The sequence below is a fragment of the Miniopterus schreibersii genome (assembly GCF_964146895.1).
Source record: "Miniopterus schreibersii genome assembly, chromosome: 4".
Taxonomy (NCBI): Eukaryota; Metazoa; Chordata; class Mammalia; order Chiroptera; family Miniopteridae; genus Miniopterus; species Miniopterus schreibersii.
The window spans coordinates 44,416,135-44,432,928 of NC_138105.1; the positions used below are offsets into that span (position 1 = coordinate 44,416,135).

General features: G+C 37.8%; 1 pseudogene across 1 annotated transcript; it reads right to left on the reverse strand.

The window, feature by feature from the left end:
- Positions 1 to 1,202: 1,202 nt before the first annotated feature.
- LOC308556240 (IQ domain-containing protein M pseudogene) lies at positions 1,203 to 15,968 on the reverse strand (annotated as a pseudogene). Its single transcript has 3 exons — positions 15,935 to 15,968; positions 3,934 to 4,016; positions 1,203 to 1,499 (listed from the first exon to the last, which is right to left on the reverse strand). The product of its transcript is annotated as an IQ domain-containing protein M pseudogene (transcript).
- Between the last annotated feature and the right edge of the window lie 826 nt (positions 15,969 to 16,794).

Sequence of the window (16,794 nt, forward strand, 5' to 3'; positions counted from 1 at the left end):
TTATTTTTCTATCAGAAAAATTTGGTCATGCCTCATTCCATCCCCAACCCCAGCTTTAAAATCACCATTGGCTTTCCATTCCACATAAGTTCAAGTCCTAGACTTCATTACCTTCAAAATCTAGCCTCACCCATCTTCCCAACTTCATTTCGTTCCACAGTTCTCCTTTCCCTAAACATCACATTCATCCTTTAGGGCTTTATTATTTCGCTGCCACTATTCCATATGGCCTCTTCTGTTTCCATCCTGCCTCTAATAAACTCCTCCTTAAAACCCATTTCTAATGAGATGTCTTCTGAGAAATTTTCATTCCAGCACTTGGCTGGTTATGCCTTAGTTTCCATCCTGCTTTGCACATACCTCTATTACAGCCATTGTCACATTGTATGATTAGAAACTACCTATGTGTGTATCCCCACCATTACTCTCTGAGCCTTTTAATCTTTGTTTCTCCAGCTCCCAACATAGTGCCTGGTACAGAGCAGGTATTGAATAAAAACAAATTCAGCCTGGCTGGCATGGCTCACTAGTTGAGTGTCGTCCCATGAACCAAGAGGTAAGGATTCGTTTCCCAGTCAGGGCACATGCCCAGGTTACTGGCTAGATCCCCAGTAGGGGGCATGCAGGAGGCAGCGGATCGATGACTCTCTCTCATCATTGATGTTTCTCTCTCTCTCTCCCTCTCCCTTTGCCTCTCTGAAATCAATAAAGATATATATATATTTAAAACAATATCACTTTGCTTAAATAGATCCTCAGGTTCCACCTTGCCAAGTTCCTGACAGAGAATAAACCTCTACTATAAGTTGTCTTAAAGGAAAACCCTTTAACTCCCAAAAGTCCTTATAGGGTTTTGGAGGAACACGCTCACAAATAGCTTGCCTACCCTACCTACCCTGCTCAGCTGCAGAATCCAAAGCCATACGCCTCTTACTGCTCTACTAACAGTGAACTAACCGGTCTCTGAGGACTTGAACCAGAAGGAATATCACTCTGTTGGAAGATGTAGCTAGCCAATTTTGTTCCTCTAAATTCCTCTTTCCCATTACGATGCTCTCTTCCCAATTTCTTTGGGCCCCAGAGGCTAGCAGCTCTTTTAATCATGTCTCCCTACCTTTCATTGCTAAAATTTAAAGTTTGGATTTTTGTCTGAACAAGGAAATTCCATTAAAAGCACACAAGAAGCAAATAGTTTTTGCCTGTTAGTTTGGTGAACCTTTTGGCTCCAGCAAAAACTTACGTTTTGCGATTCGGTCTATAGGATCCTTGAATTTCTCTTTTACATTAAAAAGGTGCGGTTCCTTGAAAGAAGTTTGTTTTGGAGGCTCCTCAAAATGTTCACCTTTGGAGGCATCTTTGGGAAAACAAATCCGTTTGTGTGCTGTCTGGACCACATCAAGTGTTTTCTTTTTTTTAATCTCCAAAGGTATCGATTTGCCAGCTTTTGTTTTTTTGTGTTTATTTTTAAAAACATTTATAGAAGTACCTTGAACTTTGCTCTGTGAATAAAACAAAAAAAAATTTAATTGTAACATTTATATAATAAAAGTATATAATAAATTATATTAGTACAGTAATAAACTTATATCCACCAAATACATTTGGCTAAGTACCTTATCACATAAGACAGTTACTATAAAGCATCTGACAGTACTCCAGGGAAGCAGATGTTATCCTATGAGTTCTCAAAAGGCACTTCACAGGCACTTCAAAAAATGTAAATTTAAAATAGTAATTTTCTACTCCAATCTGATATTATTAAATACAGCTTTAAAGTCTATTTTAAGATAGAAGTTTTCAATTAGATATATAAGAATTTAATTATTTTCAATCATCTTTGAAGAATTCTCAAATGTCCATAAAATGCTATCATCCCCAAAACTCTTTCTCTGCTGAACCATAACTGCTCATACATGGAGGGAGATTCTCAAGAAAAGAATATTAATAATTGGATATGTATTTCAGATCAGTTCAATCACATAAATACTTCTTAATTTTGACTACCTTTGATACCACTGTAATAACAGGAAAGGAGCAAAGGGAAGGTCAAATATTATAGGCATGTCATTTGGGTAGCTTCACCAGGAAGCTAAAGCTTTACACTTCCCAGGGAGCCACCAGTCTGTTCCCTGCAGGTCACCGGGGGAAGGGACTAGACAGGGAGGAGAATGGATGCATGCCCGGTAAAGCTGAGGTGATGTCGGGAAGGCACTTGCCAGTCAGTCCCACCTGGGAACAGGTCATTGGCCAGGATGGGCGTGGCCACTGCAAAGGTGGGAAATTTGAGATACTTAATCCCCTAAACAAAAGAGTCTGCTCTCTTGCTTCCTCTTGGCACGCTTGGCTCATGGTTCACCCTTGGCTTCCTGGCATTCTCCCGTGTGCCCCACAGCCATGTGGACCCCACACACAATGGACTCACGGGCTGCAACTAGCCTGATTCTGGACTGGACCTGGCTCCAACATGGGAAGGAAACTCTGGACACTGGCTTTGCTTCTAGCTCTCCTGAAACTCCAGCTACACTTCTTTTATGACTGGACTATGGGAAATTAAACTTTAGAAATGCAGGGATGTAATTCCATGCCAAAAAAGAAAAATCACTCATCCTCCTGTGTGAGTCTCAGAAAATTCTTTTTCTTGAGATATTGTAAGAATACCCCCAGCACTCAGTGGGAAAAGGGACATCCCCATTTCTCTAACACCATGAGCAATAGAAAAATAATACAGTCCCTGGTTTCTGACAAGTAATTATCTAAACAATTATACTTGTTCTAGTCTATTCATTCTTTGGCCTATAAAAATCTTTAGACAAATTCAAATTGTTGCCAATTCAAGATGCCAATAAGGAGGTATGATGTTTTGCCAAGCAACCAAAGATGGACTATTATGCTGTTATTAGATTAAACTCTAAACATAGGTCAGCATTCTAAGGCACATCTATCTAACTCTGAAGACTTAAGTTTTCATCCCATGTACCTACTAGTAAAATCAATATATTTTAAGGGTATTTTGGGGTTTAGAGGAAAAAGTTAAGCAATGTTGACAATGTTGATTACAAGATTAAAACCACCAGTTTCAGCATAGAGGACCATTCAAAGCAAACATATGTAAAAGTTATAATTCTCTTCCTCCACAGTAAGCATTGAAAAATATTTAAAATCTTTATTTAAAATACATTGATTTAAAAAGTATTCAAAAGGGAATAGGATAGTGTAGCACAAAGTACATCATTCTAAGATCCCCTTTCCTCACTTGTCTCCCCAAAGGCCTATTTGTCACAATAGCTGCTGCTCCCCAAAATTTCCCATCTCCTCTGTAGATGCTGTCCTCCAAATTTGCACCCTGTGCTGACTCTCCTGTCTCTCTGCCATCACTTCCTCTTTCATCCCTTCTTCTCTGACCTCCCGAATCTATGCCATTCAGCAAGTATTTATTGGGCCAGGTATAATGTTGTTGCTGGAGATGCAACATTCAAAAAAGGCAGCCACTACCCTCAAGAAGCTGTCAGACTGGTAAAGAGTTTAAAGCAAAGTGATGTGGAAGATCAGGTAAGCATGTCATACTAAGAGCATAGAGGAGACATCTCACAGCATATTTTCTAGTTTAGCTTTGCCTAATAGTATTTAAAGAGGGATATTTACTTGAGATATTTAATCCAAATATTTCTGTTATAATGCATCAAAAGAAAACATTAAAAATAAGTGTGCAAATTAAGTGTATCTGCATAATTAAACAATCTGTAGAGCTGAAAAATCTTATTTTTAAGTGCAATCTGAAATCAATTCTTATAGCTAGTAAGGATTTTATTTTCTTTCCATTCTATTCAAAATCTATTAGGGTTCATGCAATCATTTGGAACGATCATTGCAGTATACAAAAATAGTTATTAGTTTGCTGAAAAATATAATGTTAGATAAATGCAAAGCATTAACCTCATTTATTTTCTCATGATGTTGGGCAATGAGAGTTTTTGCTTCCTGAAAAAAATCTTGCTTGGTGATTTCTAATACAGTACCTAAAATAGAAACAGAGAAACTTTTTAAAAATGTAGTTAATGTACTTTCTTAATAAAAAAATGGTAAAACTATGATATTAAAATTTGGGGACAGTTATGAATCTTGCAGGACATTATTAAAAAGTGAATTTTATAAGTGGAACTTGTCAGTGAATGCAAAAATAAGTTAATGTAATGCTCCTTTAATATAACATTTTGATTTTAAAACATCAGAATAATAGATTATCCTAAATTATTAAAATTCAAGGAAACCAAGGAAAGCACACAAAATTAAAATCTCAAATGGTTCTAAAACTTTTTAAAATGTTACTATACAGTAGGCACAACATGATTTGGGCACAAAAATTATTAACAAGTCTATTTGTGTTTTTTATACTTGATGAATGATTCATATGACTATACATTTATTCAATAACTATTTACCTTAAAATGTGTTGATTAAATTATAACTGCAAAATAAAATTTCTCAATAGCTCTATTAAATAGAAATAACATTGAAAAAAATATATAAACACCAACAAATGTGTAATATTATAATAACTCTTAACTCATTTATATTTTCCTGAGATTCTTAATTTATTTTCTCCAGAGCTATGTATGGAATTTTATAGCACCTACACAGAATACATCATTCTCATTTAGTCTTGTCTAAGATTTCTTCCTTTTATATTTCCTTTATTATTAGCTGATTGTGACATTTAAAAGTGTTCCTGGGCTTTCGCCTCTTAACCTAGACTCAGTAAAATTAAAATACATAACCCATTTAAATTAGCTTTCAGTCTGGCCAGTGTGCTCCCCATTTATATAACTCTACCTCCTTTAGCACTCTTAGAATCAAGATTTTTTCTCCCTTCTTTTCATCCACTCATATTTCAAGCAATTAAAAATTCCATCTTCAAGCAAATCAAGACAATAAGATATTGTCTTTGTCCATTTGGGCTGCTATTACAAAATGCCAGACTGAGTAGCTTATAAGCAACAGAAATTTATTTCTCACAGTTCTGGAGTCTGGAAGTCTGAGGTCAGGAAGCCCTCATGGTCAGGTGAGGGCCCTCTTCTAGGCTGCAGATTCTAGTTGTACCTTACATGTTGGAAGGAACTAGGGAGTTTTGTGGGGCCTCTTTCATAAGAGACTCCAGTCTCATGACCTAATCACCTCCCAAAGATCCCTCACCTCATATCATTACCTTTAGAAGTTAGGATTTCAACATACATATTTGGGGATGGAGCACACAAACATTCAGACCATAGCAGATACTACCACACACCCACCAGAATAGCTAAAACAAAAAGACTGATAACATCCAATGTTGGGGAGGCTGTGGAGCTACTGGAACCCTCATGTATCATTGGTTCAAATGTAAAATAGGATGACTGGTTTGGAAAAGAGAGGGTAATTCTTATAAAACTAAATATTCACCTATTCTGTGACCCATCATTCTCAATCTTAGGCATTTACAAGGAGAACAAGATATATATTTACAAAAGACTTGTCCAAGAATGTTTGTAGCAGTTTTATTCATAATCATTCCAAACTGGAAACACTCCAGATGTGTAACAACAAGAGAATGGTAAACAAATTGTGGAATAGCACTCGTACAGTGAAATACTACTCAGCAATTTAATAGAAGAGTCAAATACTGACACACACAACACCGTGAGTAAATCGCAAAAACATTACGCCAAGTAAGCTTCCTTACACAAACATTCATACTGTATGTTTCCACTTATACAAATTTCTAGAGCAAACAAACCTAATATATTAGAGAAAGAAACTGAGTTGTGATTCTTCTGGTGGGGTATGGCATAGACTGACTCAGAAGGGTCATGAAGAAAATTCCTAAGATGATGGTAATGTTTTACATCTTGATACACGGCAAGCGGATTACACGGGCATGAGTAATTATAAATCAATGTATGTATACCTAAGATTCCTGCATTTAATTGTAGTATATTTTACAGCAAAAGAGAAAAAATTACAATTGCAAAATATTGAATTCTGATTAATGATTTGCATGTTGATTAATGGATGGATATTTGATAAATTAATATTAGTAGTAAGAACTGGGGGGTAGGTAGTTGAGTGTTGATTTAAAATTCTTTCAAGGCCACTATATGTTTGAAAATTTTATAACAAAATATTGGGGGAAACTTTCTCTTCACTCCTTCACAAAATTTCCATTTGCTTTTTAACACGTAGACTCATGGGTACAGGCAGCTATTACTTTGGGGCAATGACATTCTGAGGAACGAAGCCTGGGGGAGACTGTAGCAATAAAGGAGAGGAGCAATTGGGACTTTAGCCCACATTAAAAGTGCTGGGTCAGGGGAGGAAGCACCTACTAAAGTTGTACCCATCTTGGGTACTGGAATTGTCCGTCTGCAGTTATTCTAGAAAGAACAAAATCTCCCCTTGCTCTCTAGCATCTTTCTTCCACTCTCAGCTATGGCAAATGCTGTAAGTCATTACCAAACCCAAATCTCTCTGTTCTCCCACATTTGCCACTGTATCTCCCCATGTTCAGGGCTGTGTACATATTTCTAAGGAAATTGCTTGGTGGATTTTTTTCTCTTTTTCAATAAAAATAGTTGTCAAGACTTTGTGCACTTGTTCCTGAAAAGTGTGCATATTCTTTGTACAGATTGCCACACAAATTCACATATGAGTCATAAAATGGTTCATATAAGTTTCACTATTCAAAGCCATAAGATGCACTGTCCTTACATGGAAGAGACAGAAGTTCAGGAATTTTAGTGGTCTGTTTCATTAAATTTCAACTAAAATCTGAATCTATTTTGAGGGTGTTTCTAACTAGACCACTAACTTCCTGGAGAAAAGGCAGTGAGGTATTCCAAGGTGTCACTCCACAACTTGTCCTTGTTTACCTCCTCTCTTTGACTAATTAAACATCTCTTAATAATCACTTAGAATTACAATATTGTCACGTATCAGACATGTGAAATGATTATCGTAGCTTTATAAAAACCATCCCATCTTCATTCCAGACAAGACCTTAGAGATGATCTAGCCTTCACTTACAGCAAAGCTCTAAGATGCAGAGGGCCTGAGAGCCTTCTAAATTTATACAGCCATGCTGGGAACCCACCCAGATGCTGGACTCCTGAATCACTTACTGCTTTTTTCTACACATCTGCTGCTTTTCTTGATGCCATGCACTCCCTATAAGTACCGAGGAATCCTCTGGCATTTGGTAGGTTACCCTAGTAAAATACTTATATTTCACCAACACTTTTTACTATAAACTCAGTATACATATCCTCCCCCCAAAATTCATATACTGAAACATAATGCTTAATGTAATGATATTAGACAGTAGACCCTTTGGGAGGTGATTATGTCATGAGGATAGAGCTCTCATGATTGGGATTAGTGCCCTTATAAAAGAGACCTCAGAGAGCTAGGTAGTCTCTTCCACCAATGTGAGCTGACGGTGAGAAGACGTCCATCAGTGAGAAAGCAGGTCCTCACCAGACATCGAATGACTGGCGTCACAATCTTGGACTTCCAAGTCTCCAGAATTGTGGGAAAAAAATTTCTCTTATTTATAAACCATCCAGATTATATTTTTTATAACATCTTGAATGAACTAAGACATTTTCATTTCAAGCCAGAAATCATGCTGTAATTTAATATGTCAATAGAACTGTTCTCATTTTCCCCCTCATATCTAAAAATTAGACTTTGACAAAGCAGTTAAAATCCCAAGGTAGCATTTTCTTTCTAGCTGGGCTCTTGTTGACCAGTGTGTCTGATTTTCCCTATTCCCAAAAGCCAATTGTTGCCTGTGAACTGTGGAGGAGCTTGTTTAGCAACACTAATGACCTTCTTGGAGCCAGCAAGTGGATTCCAATTCATTGAGGTACTGCCACAGTGAGCCCATACAGTCAGGTCATGAGGTTCTTGAACAAAACAAGGCCTGTGATAGTATTAAAGTGGCAAAAAAAGGTAGGCACCAAAAGAGACCAATTTCACATGGTCCTAAAATGGGTCCCCTGAAGGTGTGTTGACACACTGACTCCAAGTTAGCAGTCCTGAGCCCTCATTGTCATTTAATGTGCTTCAACAGCTGTTCTGATTTTCTCCTGTAACTAAAAAGCACTCTGAACCAAAGAGTTAAATTCTCAAGGTAGCACAAAATAAATCATATTTCAATGCCTTAGAATCTGTCCTTTATTGTCATAATTTCCAAGGATATGTATATATTCAACAAATGAGTCTAAACTCACAAGAAATTAAACAATTTTGACATTAAGAATCCATCCAGTTAATAATCTTTGTTCCTTTGTTCACAACAGGGTAAACATACAAGCATGCAGCTTTTATAGATTCAAGTGCACATTATAATTTCAATTATTAAGAGGAAGTTGTCAAGGTCTGCTCCTTCTCTGTTAAAAAAATAATTAAGACTTTGTTTATTTATAAATACATACCCATAGTATACAGAATTATTTTTAAGAGCTCTTATTCCTGAGTCACACTACTTTAGTCTTCAATTCCAATTTGTTCACAAGCCTTATTTTTTATTTTTCGATTTGCATGGCATATTTTTTTCCATCCCTTCACTTTTTCAGCCTGTGTGAATCTTTTCCTCTCAGGTGGGTCTCTTGTAGACATCATATTTATGGGTCCTGTTTTCTTATCCATTCATCTACCCTATGTCTTTTGATTGGAGCATTTGTTCTGTTTACATTTAAGGTTGTTATTGATATATACTTATTTAATGCCATTTTCCCCCTTTATGCATATATACCTTTCTCTCAATATTTCTTTTTCTTAAAGCAGTCCTTTTAGCATTTCTTACAATACTGGTTTGGTGGTACTGAACTCCTTTAGCCTTCTTTTGTCTGGGAAACTCTTTATTTCACCTTCAATTTTAAATGATAGCATTGCTGGATAGAGCAGTCTTGGTTGTCAGTTCTTGCTTTTTATTACTTTGAGAACTTCATGGAACTCCCTTCTGGCCTGAAGTGCTTCTGTTGAGAAATCTGCTGTCAGCCTTATGGGGGCTCCTTGTGGGTCACTGCTTGTCTATCTCTTTGCAGCCATTAATATTCTTTGTCCTTAAAATTTGCCATTTTAATTATGTGTCTTGGAGTGGGTCTCTTTGGGTCCCTCTTATTTGTAATCCTCTGTGCTTCCTGAACTTGTGTGGCTCTCTCCTTCACCAGCTTAGGAAGTTTTCTGTCATTATTTCCTCCACCAGGTTCTCTATCCCTTGCTCACTTTCCTCACCCTCTGGTACCCCTATGATGCAAATGTTGTTTCACTTCATGTTGTCCCAAAGTTCCCTTAAACTGTCCTAGTGCTTTTTAAGTGTTTTTTCTTTTTGCTGCTCTGATTGAGTGGTTTTTTTCTACCTTATCTTCTAATTCTTATTCTATCCTCTGCTTCATTGAGCCTGCTTTTAATTTTTTCCAGCATATTCTTGATATCAGATATCTTCATTTATTCCTGGTTCTTATTTATCATATCTAGCTCCTTTTTTATGCTTTCACTAAGTTCCTGGACCTTCCTATTAAGTGTCTTGTGGTTCTCATTAATTTCCTTGAGCATCTTTATAGCCATTCCTCTGAACTCTATTTCTGATAACTTGCTTTGTTCCATATCATCAAGGTCTTTTTCTGGTGAATTTTCCTTTTCTTTAGTTTAGGGGTTGTTTCTTTGTCTCCCCATTTTAGTGACTCAGTGTTTGTATTTGTATATTAGATATATTTGCTATCTCCCAGTCTTGTGGAGTGTGATTTTATAGTGTATGTCCAATGTGACCCAGAGGTGTGTTTTCCTTATACTTCTGAGATATTTGCTCTAGATGTGTCTCCTTTGTGGGTGTCCCTTTTGTGGGTTCTTTGGGCTCTCCTGTTGTGGTTGGGTCTAGATTGTTGTTGACCCATTCTTGGGAGGACTCTCCTCTCAGGTTGGCTAACTGTGAGGCTCAGCCACAATCATGTTGTGTGAGCTGTTGTACAGGTGTTGACAGGGCAAAATAAAACACAACCAAATTGCCAGGAAGCAAACAGTAACTTACAAAATATCCTGACAATCACAATGAAAACAGCCGAAGAGAAAGTAAAATTGGGAGAGTGAAGCAAGAACATAAATGCTTAAGCAAAAACAGAACAAAAAACAGAGAGAGAGAGAGAGAGAGAGAGAGAGAGAGAGAGAGAGAGAAGGATATTATTGCTAATAGTAAAAAGTAAATTAAAAAATTAAAAAAGTAAAAAGTAGAGAAGTTACTAGGAGATAAAAGGGGCAGAGAAAAGATTCTGAAAGGAAAGAAAGGTGAGCAAAAAAATAAGGGTAGAGAGTAGGAATAGAAAAATGGTTTAAAAATAAAAATAAAATAGAGAGAAAAACACAAACAAAAAGACAGGAAGACAGAGAATAAAAGGAGAAAAAGAAAAGGAAAAAATGAAAAGAAAGTTATGCCAATAGAACAAGAAGAGAGAGAGAGGTAAAGCAAGGGCAGGGAAAGAGGCAAATAAGAGATATGGAGGAAATAATAGAGAAAAGCAATAAACTTATTGGTTATAATGATAATATCCCCACAATAAAGCAGAGAATATTAAGAAAATCTTGATACTAGAACAAAAAAAAACAAAACAAAACAAAAAAACAAGCAAAGCAAGACAAAACAAATTTTTTTAAAAATTAATTTTAAAAATTAAGAACAATTTAAAAATTTAAAAAGAAAATTTGTTTTCTTTTCCCTCTTTTTTCTAAAAAAAAAAAAGTCAACCAGGTGAGTTTCATCTGGGCAGTTTATATTGTCTAAGGTTCTGTCCTGTATGCTGATTTTGGGTCTCCTGGGAGGTACTTGTGTGTCAGGCAATGTCAGGAGCTGTAAAGGTTTGGCTCTGGTGTCCTCATATAGTTGGCTGGCCTGAGGCTTTCTATGGAATCCCTCCACCTGTCAGCTATTTTGCTTCTTCCTGTGGTTGCCTGGTGTTAGTCCAGAGTCTTCTGAAGAGAGTCTTTAAGGTACAGGTCAGCCATTGTTGCTCAGGCTATTGCTCCCCTTAGTTAGAGGTTTTGCTGTCAGGCACTCACTGCAGGAAAGTTAGTCTCTGCTCCACAGCCAGCTCCTCAGTCTCTACCCTGTCCTCCAATTCTAGTTCCCCATGCACTGGCCTGCTGCAGGTTCAGAATGAATTCAGTCGGTTGCCTTTTCTGTGTGGGCAGTTTCAAGAGCCTGGGCTCAGGGGGTTTGATTAAAACATACTCTGGTGAGCACACTGCCTGTCCAGCCCCCAGAAGGGGTTTTAAGCTTTTCCTCCAGTTTCCAAACAATAGTCCCTGAGATTCTTACTCTGGTATTGTCATCCTGTGAGCTGTCCTCCCTTCCCCCTCAGGACTGTGCCCTGCAGGGGATATCTGGGGCTTTAGTGAGCTAAGCCAGCCCCTTTCCTGTTGGGGGTGGTGCTCTTAGCCTGTGGGGGAGGTAGGTGGGCTCCACCCCTGCTTTCCCAGATCTGGTTGGCTGATCTCACAGGGCTCTCAGTTCAAACTCTCCACAATTCAGGCACAAATCCAAGCTTTTGCTGGTCTGGCTCCCCAATGCAAGACAGGAAGGTGGGCTCCTGTTCAGCAATCAAAACCTCAAAAACACACAAAGCAACACACAGGTAGAGAACCCACCCTGCAAGGTCCCGGCACCCTTGCACCTCAGAACCAAGCAGGAGGGGGGTCACAAAGTCAGCCCCACACAGGTCCCCTGCACAGCTGATCTCAGTAAAGCTGGGGCAGCTCCTTGCACACTATCCTGGCTCCCCTCTGAGCAGGTCAAAAATCTCTGATTCACCCCACTGGCCACTCCAGTCCCTCTCTGGCTGCAGGAGGACTCTCTTCCCCTTCCCTGTGCCATACAGTTCAAATGCTCTCTGGGGTTCTACACAATGCCTTACAGAAAAGCAGAGGGTCCCTTTAGGTCACTGCTAAGTGCAGCCCTCTGGCCCCTTTCTATTCAGAAGCCACACCCTGCGGGACAGCCTTTCCTGCTGTCAGTACCTGGGGTGAAAGTCTCCAGCCCTGGCTGCCACCATGAGGTGCATTGTTTCACTGGGAAGACGTGGTCCCTCCTCGCAGGCACACTGTACCCCTGGACCCCTCTGCCCTCTGCACGGGGCTCTCCTTCCCTTCTCCTCCACTCCGGGTTAGGGATCCCCGCTTTTGGAAGCCAGTCCATACTCCCAAAGGGAGGGATATTTGCAGCCTCTAAGCCCTGGCCTCACAGCCCAGCACTGGCTTCAGGAGGGACTCCCCCTTTCAGTAACACCCTCTCTTACTAGACTCTATGGTGTTTCTTCAGTGCTCCTTTCTTGAAATATGTCTTCTCAGGTATATTTCTCTTATTTTTCCAAGCTGGCTACACAGTATTTTAGCTGTAAATCCAGTCCGTGGCTGGAAACACGGGCGCTCTGCTTCTTGTCAGACTGCTGCCATCTTCCCTCTCCCCTCTTAGTTTATTGTCTTAAGCCTTCACTTTTCTCATTTGTAAAATGAGGATGATAAAATAATAATAATAATAATAATAATAATAAATCTCACACAGAGTTGTGAGGATCAAATTGGATTTGGTTGCAAAGTACTTAGCACAGCACCTATCACATAATAAGCTTTCAATAAATGTTAGCAATTATTATTACCATACTTATTGTTGTATTACTATAATTGGGCTAACGATTTATATGATTAATTTCATTAGTCAATTCTCATTTCAATACCACAAAGACAAACTTCATCTTCTAAATTAGATTAAATGAATCTGGTCTTATTATTGTTGTTTTTATCCAAACTAATTAATTAATAGGTTTACAAATAATAAAAATCTCTTCAGACTTTGAGTTCTTTAATTTACCAAAACCTGACATAGAAATAAAAAATACTATTATAGCAATAACAAATATTTTATGATAAAGTTCATGAAGAAGTTGAAATAGTCATATTAAACTTAGCTAAAACATGAGCGCAAATATTAACATTTCCATGGGAAAAGAAAATGAATTTCTAATGCCAAATGTTTTCACTAACCTAAAACATTTTCTTACATTATTTTATATATTTTTTTAAAACTCACTCTTATATATCAGTTTAATGCTACTATGATTGATCATTCATAAAATGAGCTTTCTTTTAATGCTTTAGAAGATTCTGTATTATTGTTCTAGTAAAACTCTTGAGTGAAGACATGAAGACACCAGAAGATCTAATTATGGAAACTATGACAAGAAATGAGCCATTGGCGATCTCTTGATTGTAATCACTGAGCAAGTCTTTCTGCATCCAAAAAGACCCAGGGACTAACAAATGTGTTTTTTAATAAACGTAAAAAAAACTGGCCTTACTCAGAGTTTCCATCCTTCCTAAAACAGGCAGCATTCTTCAGAGACTTTACAAAAATTTATTAATTAGGTAAGCTGAACAGAGATGTACGGCTGCATAGCTAAGGCCATCCATGCCTATATAAGTCAGAGTAAGTGCCTGACCACCTGTTTGATTTTATAGGTGTTAGAAAAGCCAACTTCACGTTCAACAACACTCAGTCAGCATATGTTCATTAAATACCTACTAAGTCCCAGATACTGCTTTGGTCCTAAATATACTGAAAGAAATAAGACACTCGGTATGCTTGTATTCCAGGTACTTAGAGTCTAGTGCCAAAAAAAATTGTAAACAAGTGCATGACCAATTCAATAAGATTTGTCCTGTGAAAAGGGCTAACTAACATAAATCACCAACACCACCTACTGCCAGTTCCCTAATGTAAAAGCTTCCCTCTAATGATATAAGGCTTTATATTGTATTTTTAGAGATAAGATTTGAAACACAAATATCCCAAGAGAAATAACATAGTGAATCAAATCCAGACCAAGGCAGTGGTTTTAAATTTGGGCTTCACCAATTTCACGTGCCTTGGTGGCTCTTCCTTCTTTCAATCTGACCTTATTAGTTTTATTTACTAGAGCTCTTCCTGTGTTATTTTGTAGGAAAAAATTCCTTGGCTAAAAATAACAAACACACACCAAACAAATAAGCAAAGATTTGAATATTTGTGCACGTGCAGGAAGATCTAAGGGCCCCTTCTGATGAAGGAAAGTGTTAGGGGAGAGGAGACACAGGGCAGGGGACCTGGAAGAAGACCATTTCATTAGGTCAGGTCAAGTTGTTGTGGAATCTAAAAAGGGACTAGAAGGTCTTTGAACAGAAACTGCAAATAAAATAATTTATATTCAATTCTATTACGTATACATGAAGAAAACATAATTTTTTTCTAAGCTGTTTTCAAAAAAAAAAGAACCAACCAAGTAAAGCCCAAATCTCAACTTGCATATGACTATCATCTCCTAAAACTTATAGTCAGTAATTATTTTCACAATGCATTCTGCATTAAGACCCAGCTCTTCAGTTCCAACTTAAAGGCATTCTGTTGAGCTGCCTCTTATAGACATTTGTCCTCACTGCCCACCTTGGTCTTCTTATCAAAGTGTTTTGTCCTCTGCAACAATAAAGGATTAATAGGCTTCCTACACACCTCAGGGAGATTGTACAGTGTACTCCTCCAAAAATCTCCCTGTATTAATATTTCTCAGACTGGGGCTAGGTTGCTAAGGAGAAGCAGGAGGATTCCAATCTCGTAGTATCAAGACTTCAAATATAATTTAAGTAATTATGGGCATGACCCAAATGCAAAATGAAGTAGAGACCATCCCCCTCCATTCCTGAATCTTCCTCTTTTGCTGCCCTCCATTTGAAAAATGTGTTGTACTGTCCAAATACAAAGGGAATTAAAGTGATCCGCACAGCGTTCTATTGGTAGCCCTGGACAGAAGCCAGCTAGCCTGTATTACATATTGCCTGGGGTCACATGAGCCAAGGGGAGGCAGCAGAACAGGAAATCCTAATAATCCCACTCTTTAGGCAGCAGTAGATGTTTCTCAATCATGCTACCCCACCCTAAAATTACTTGTAGTGTTGCCAAGTCTAGATCAGCTCTAAAAGAAATATAATGTGAGCTGCCTATATAATTTAAATTTTTCTGGTAGTGAAAAGAGGCGAAATTAATTTTAATAACATAATAATTAATTGTTATAAAATATTTATTTAAACAAAACATATCCAAATATTATCACTTCAATATTGATATTTTAAAATAATGAGATATTTTACTTTTTTTGTTATTCTTCAAAATTTATTTATTAGTTATTTTGCACTTACATACATCTCAATTTGGATGCTAAATTTTTATCAGAAATAATTGATCTGTATTTAGACTTCATAAACTGTCCACTTGAAAAAGTAGATTCACATACCTATGTTGCTCCAAACATGTTTAAAAGCTTTCCAATAACTGAATTATTGGTTTTTACATTGAAATTAAGATGAATTAAAATTAAATATTCAGTTCCTTAGTTTCACTAGCCACATTTCAAGCACTGAATAGCCATATGTGGCTGGTGGATACCATAATGGACAGCACACTAAGTTAAAAGTTGCTATAGATCTGTCTAAAGTTGGTTATACTTAAATAAAGGGAATGAGCCTGGCTGGGTGTGGCTCAGTGGTTGAGCATTGACCTAGGATCCAGGAGATTGCAGTTCGATTCCTGGTCAGGGCACATGCCCTAGTTACGAGCTCGATCCCAAGGAGGGGTGTGCAGGGGGCAGCCGATCAATGATTCTCTCATCATTGATGTTTCTATCTCTCTCTCCCTCTCCCTTCCTCTCTCTGAAATCAATAAAGATATATTTTAAAGATAAATAAATAACAAATAAATAAATGGAATGAGACGTGGCAGTAAATTTAGTGCTCTGAAGGTTAATAAATAATGAAAAGTGTCTTTAAAAGCCGTTGGAGTGTCCTGCATTGTGCGCTGAGTTGTAAGGTAAGCGGGGATACTCACGTGGTTTATCGGGCACAGCCTCAGCAGCAGCCATGATGGGCAGTTAGGCAGATCTTCTTTTTTGAAAGTTGGGCTCCAAGTCCCTAAACACAATTACATAAATTTAGTTATTATTCGTTTTTAGCTATTTCTTTTACTCACTCATAAAGAAATAGGATAAATGATTAACCCTTTTTAGGCATCACTTTTCTGTTATGAAACCTTCAGTGCCTTTCCCTCCAAAAGACAACGATAGTTAGCATCGGGTAGAGCTCTGTGGTTTATCAAGTGCTATTACCTTACCGGTTCCAAACAACCTAACAGAAACTTTGGGTAGATGTGGAAACTGGAGCTCAGGGAATTGAAATATACATTATTTAGTGCCATGTACAGAACTCATATCCAGATCTTTGGACCCAAGTCCCTGTGCAGGGACATCTGATTTCTACTTTCCAACTAAAATCCACTTAACACCTGGCACGTACCTTACACACTTGCCTTGAGCTTACCCACAAGCTTAAGTTCACGTCAGTCTTCTATTCAGAGTGCCCTGTTCTCACATCTATGTTTATATGCTAATCATTGTCAAAGCATAAGTTCAAATCTTATTTCCTTAGTTTTTTTTGCTTGGTAATCTGTTCCTGCCTTAAACACAGTACTTATGTTGTCTATGCCTCTCGCTTGAAATTTATCATATGCTTCTGTGTAAGGAGCTAAAAAGACAGTGATAGAAATTAATAGAAGTCCTATATTCCCAATTAGATTCCAAAAGCCTACAAAACCAAACTACACTTTATACCAGTGGTCCTCAACCCCAGATGACCAATGGAATTGCCAGGTGTGTGTGGAAGGGGTGTTAAAAATATATCAAAGTCTAGAGT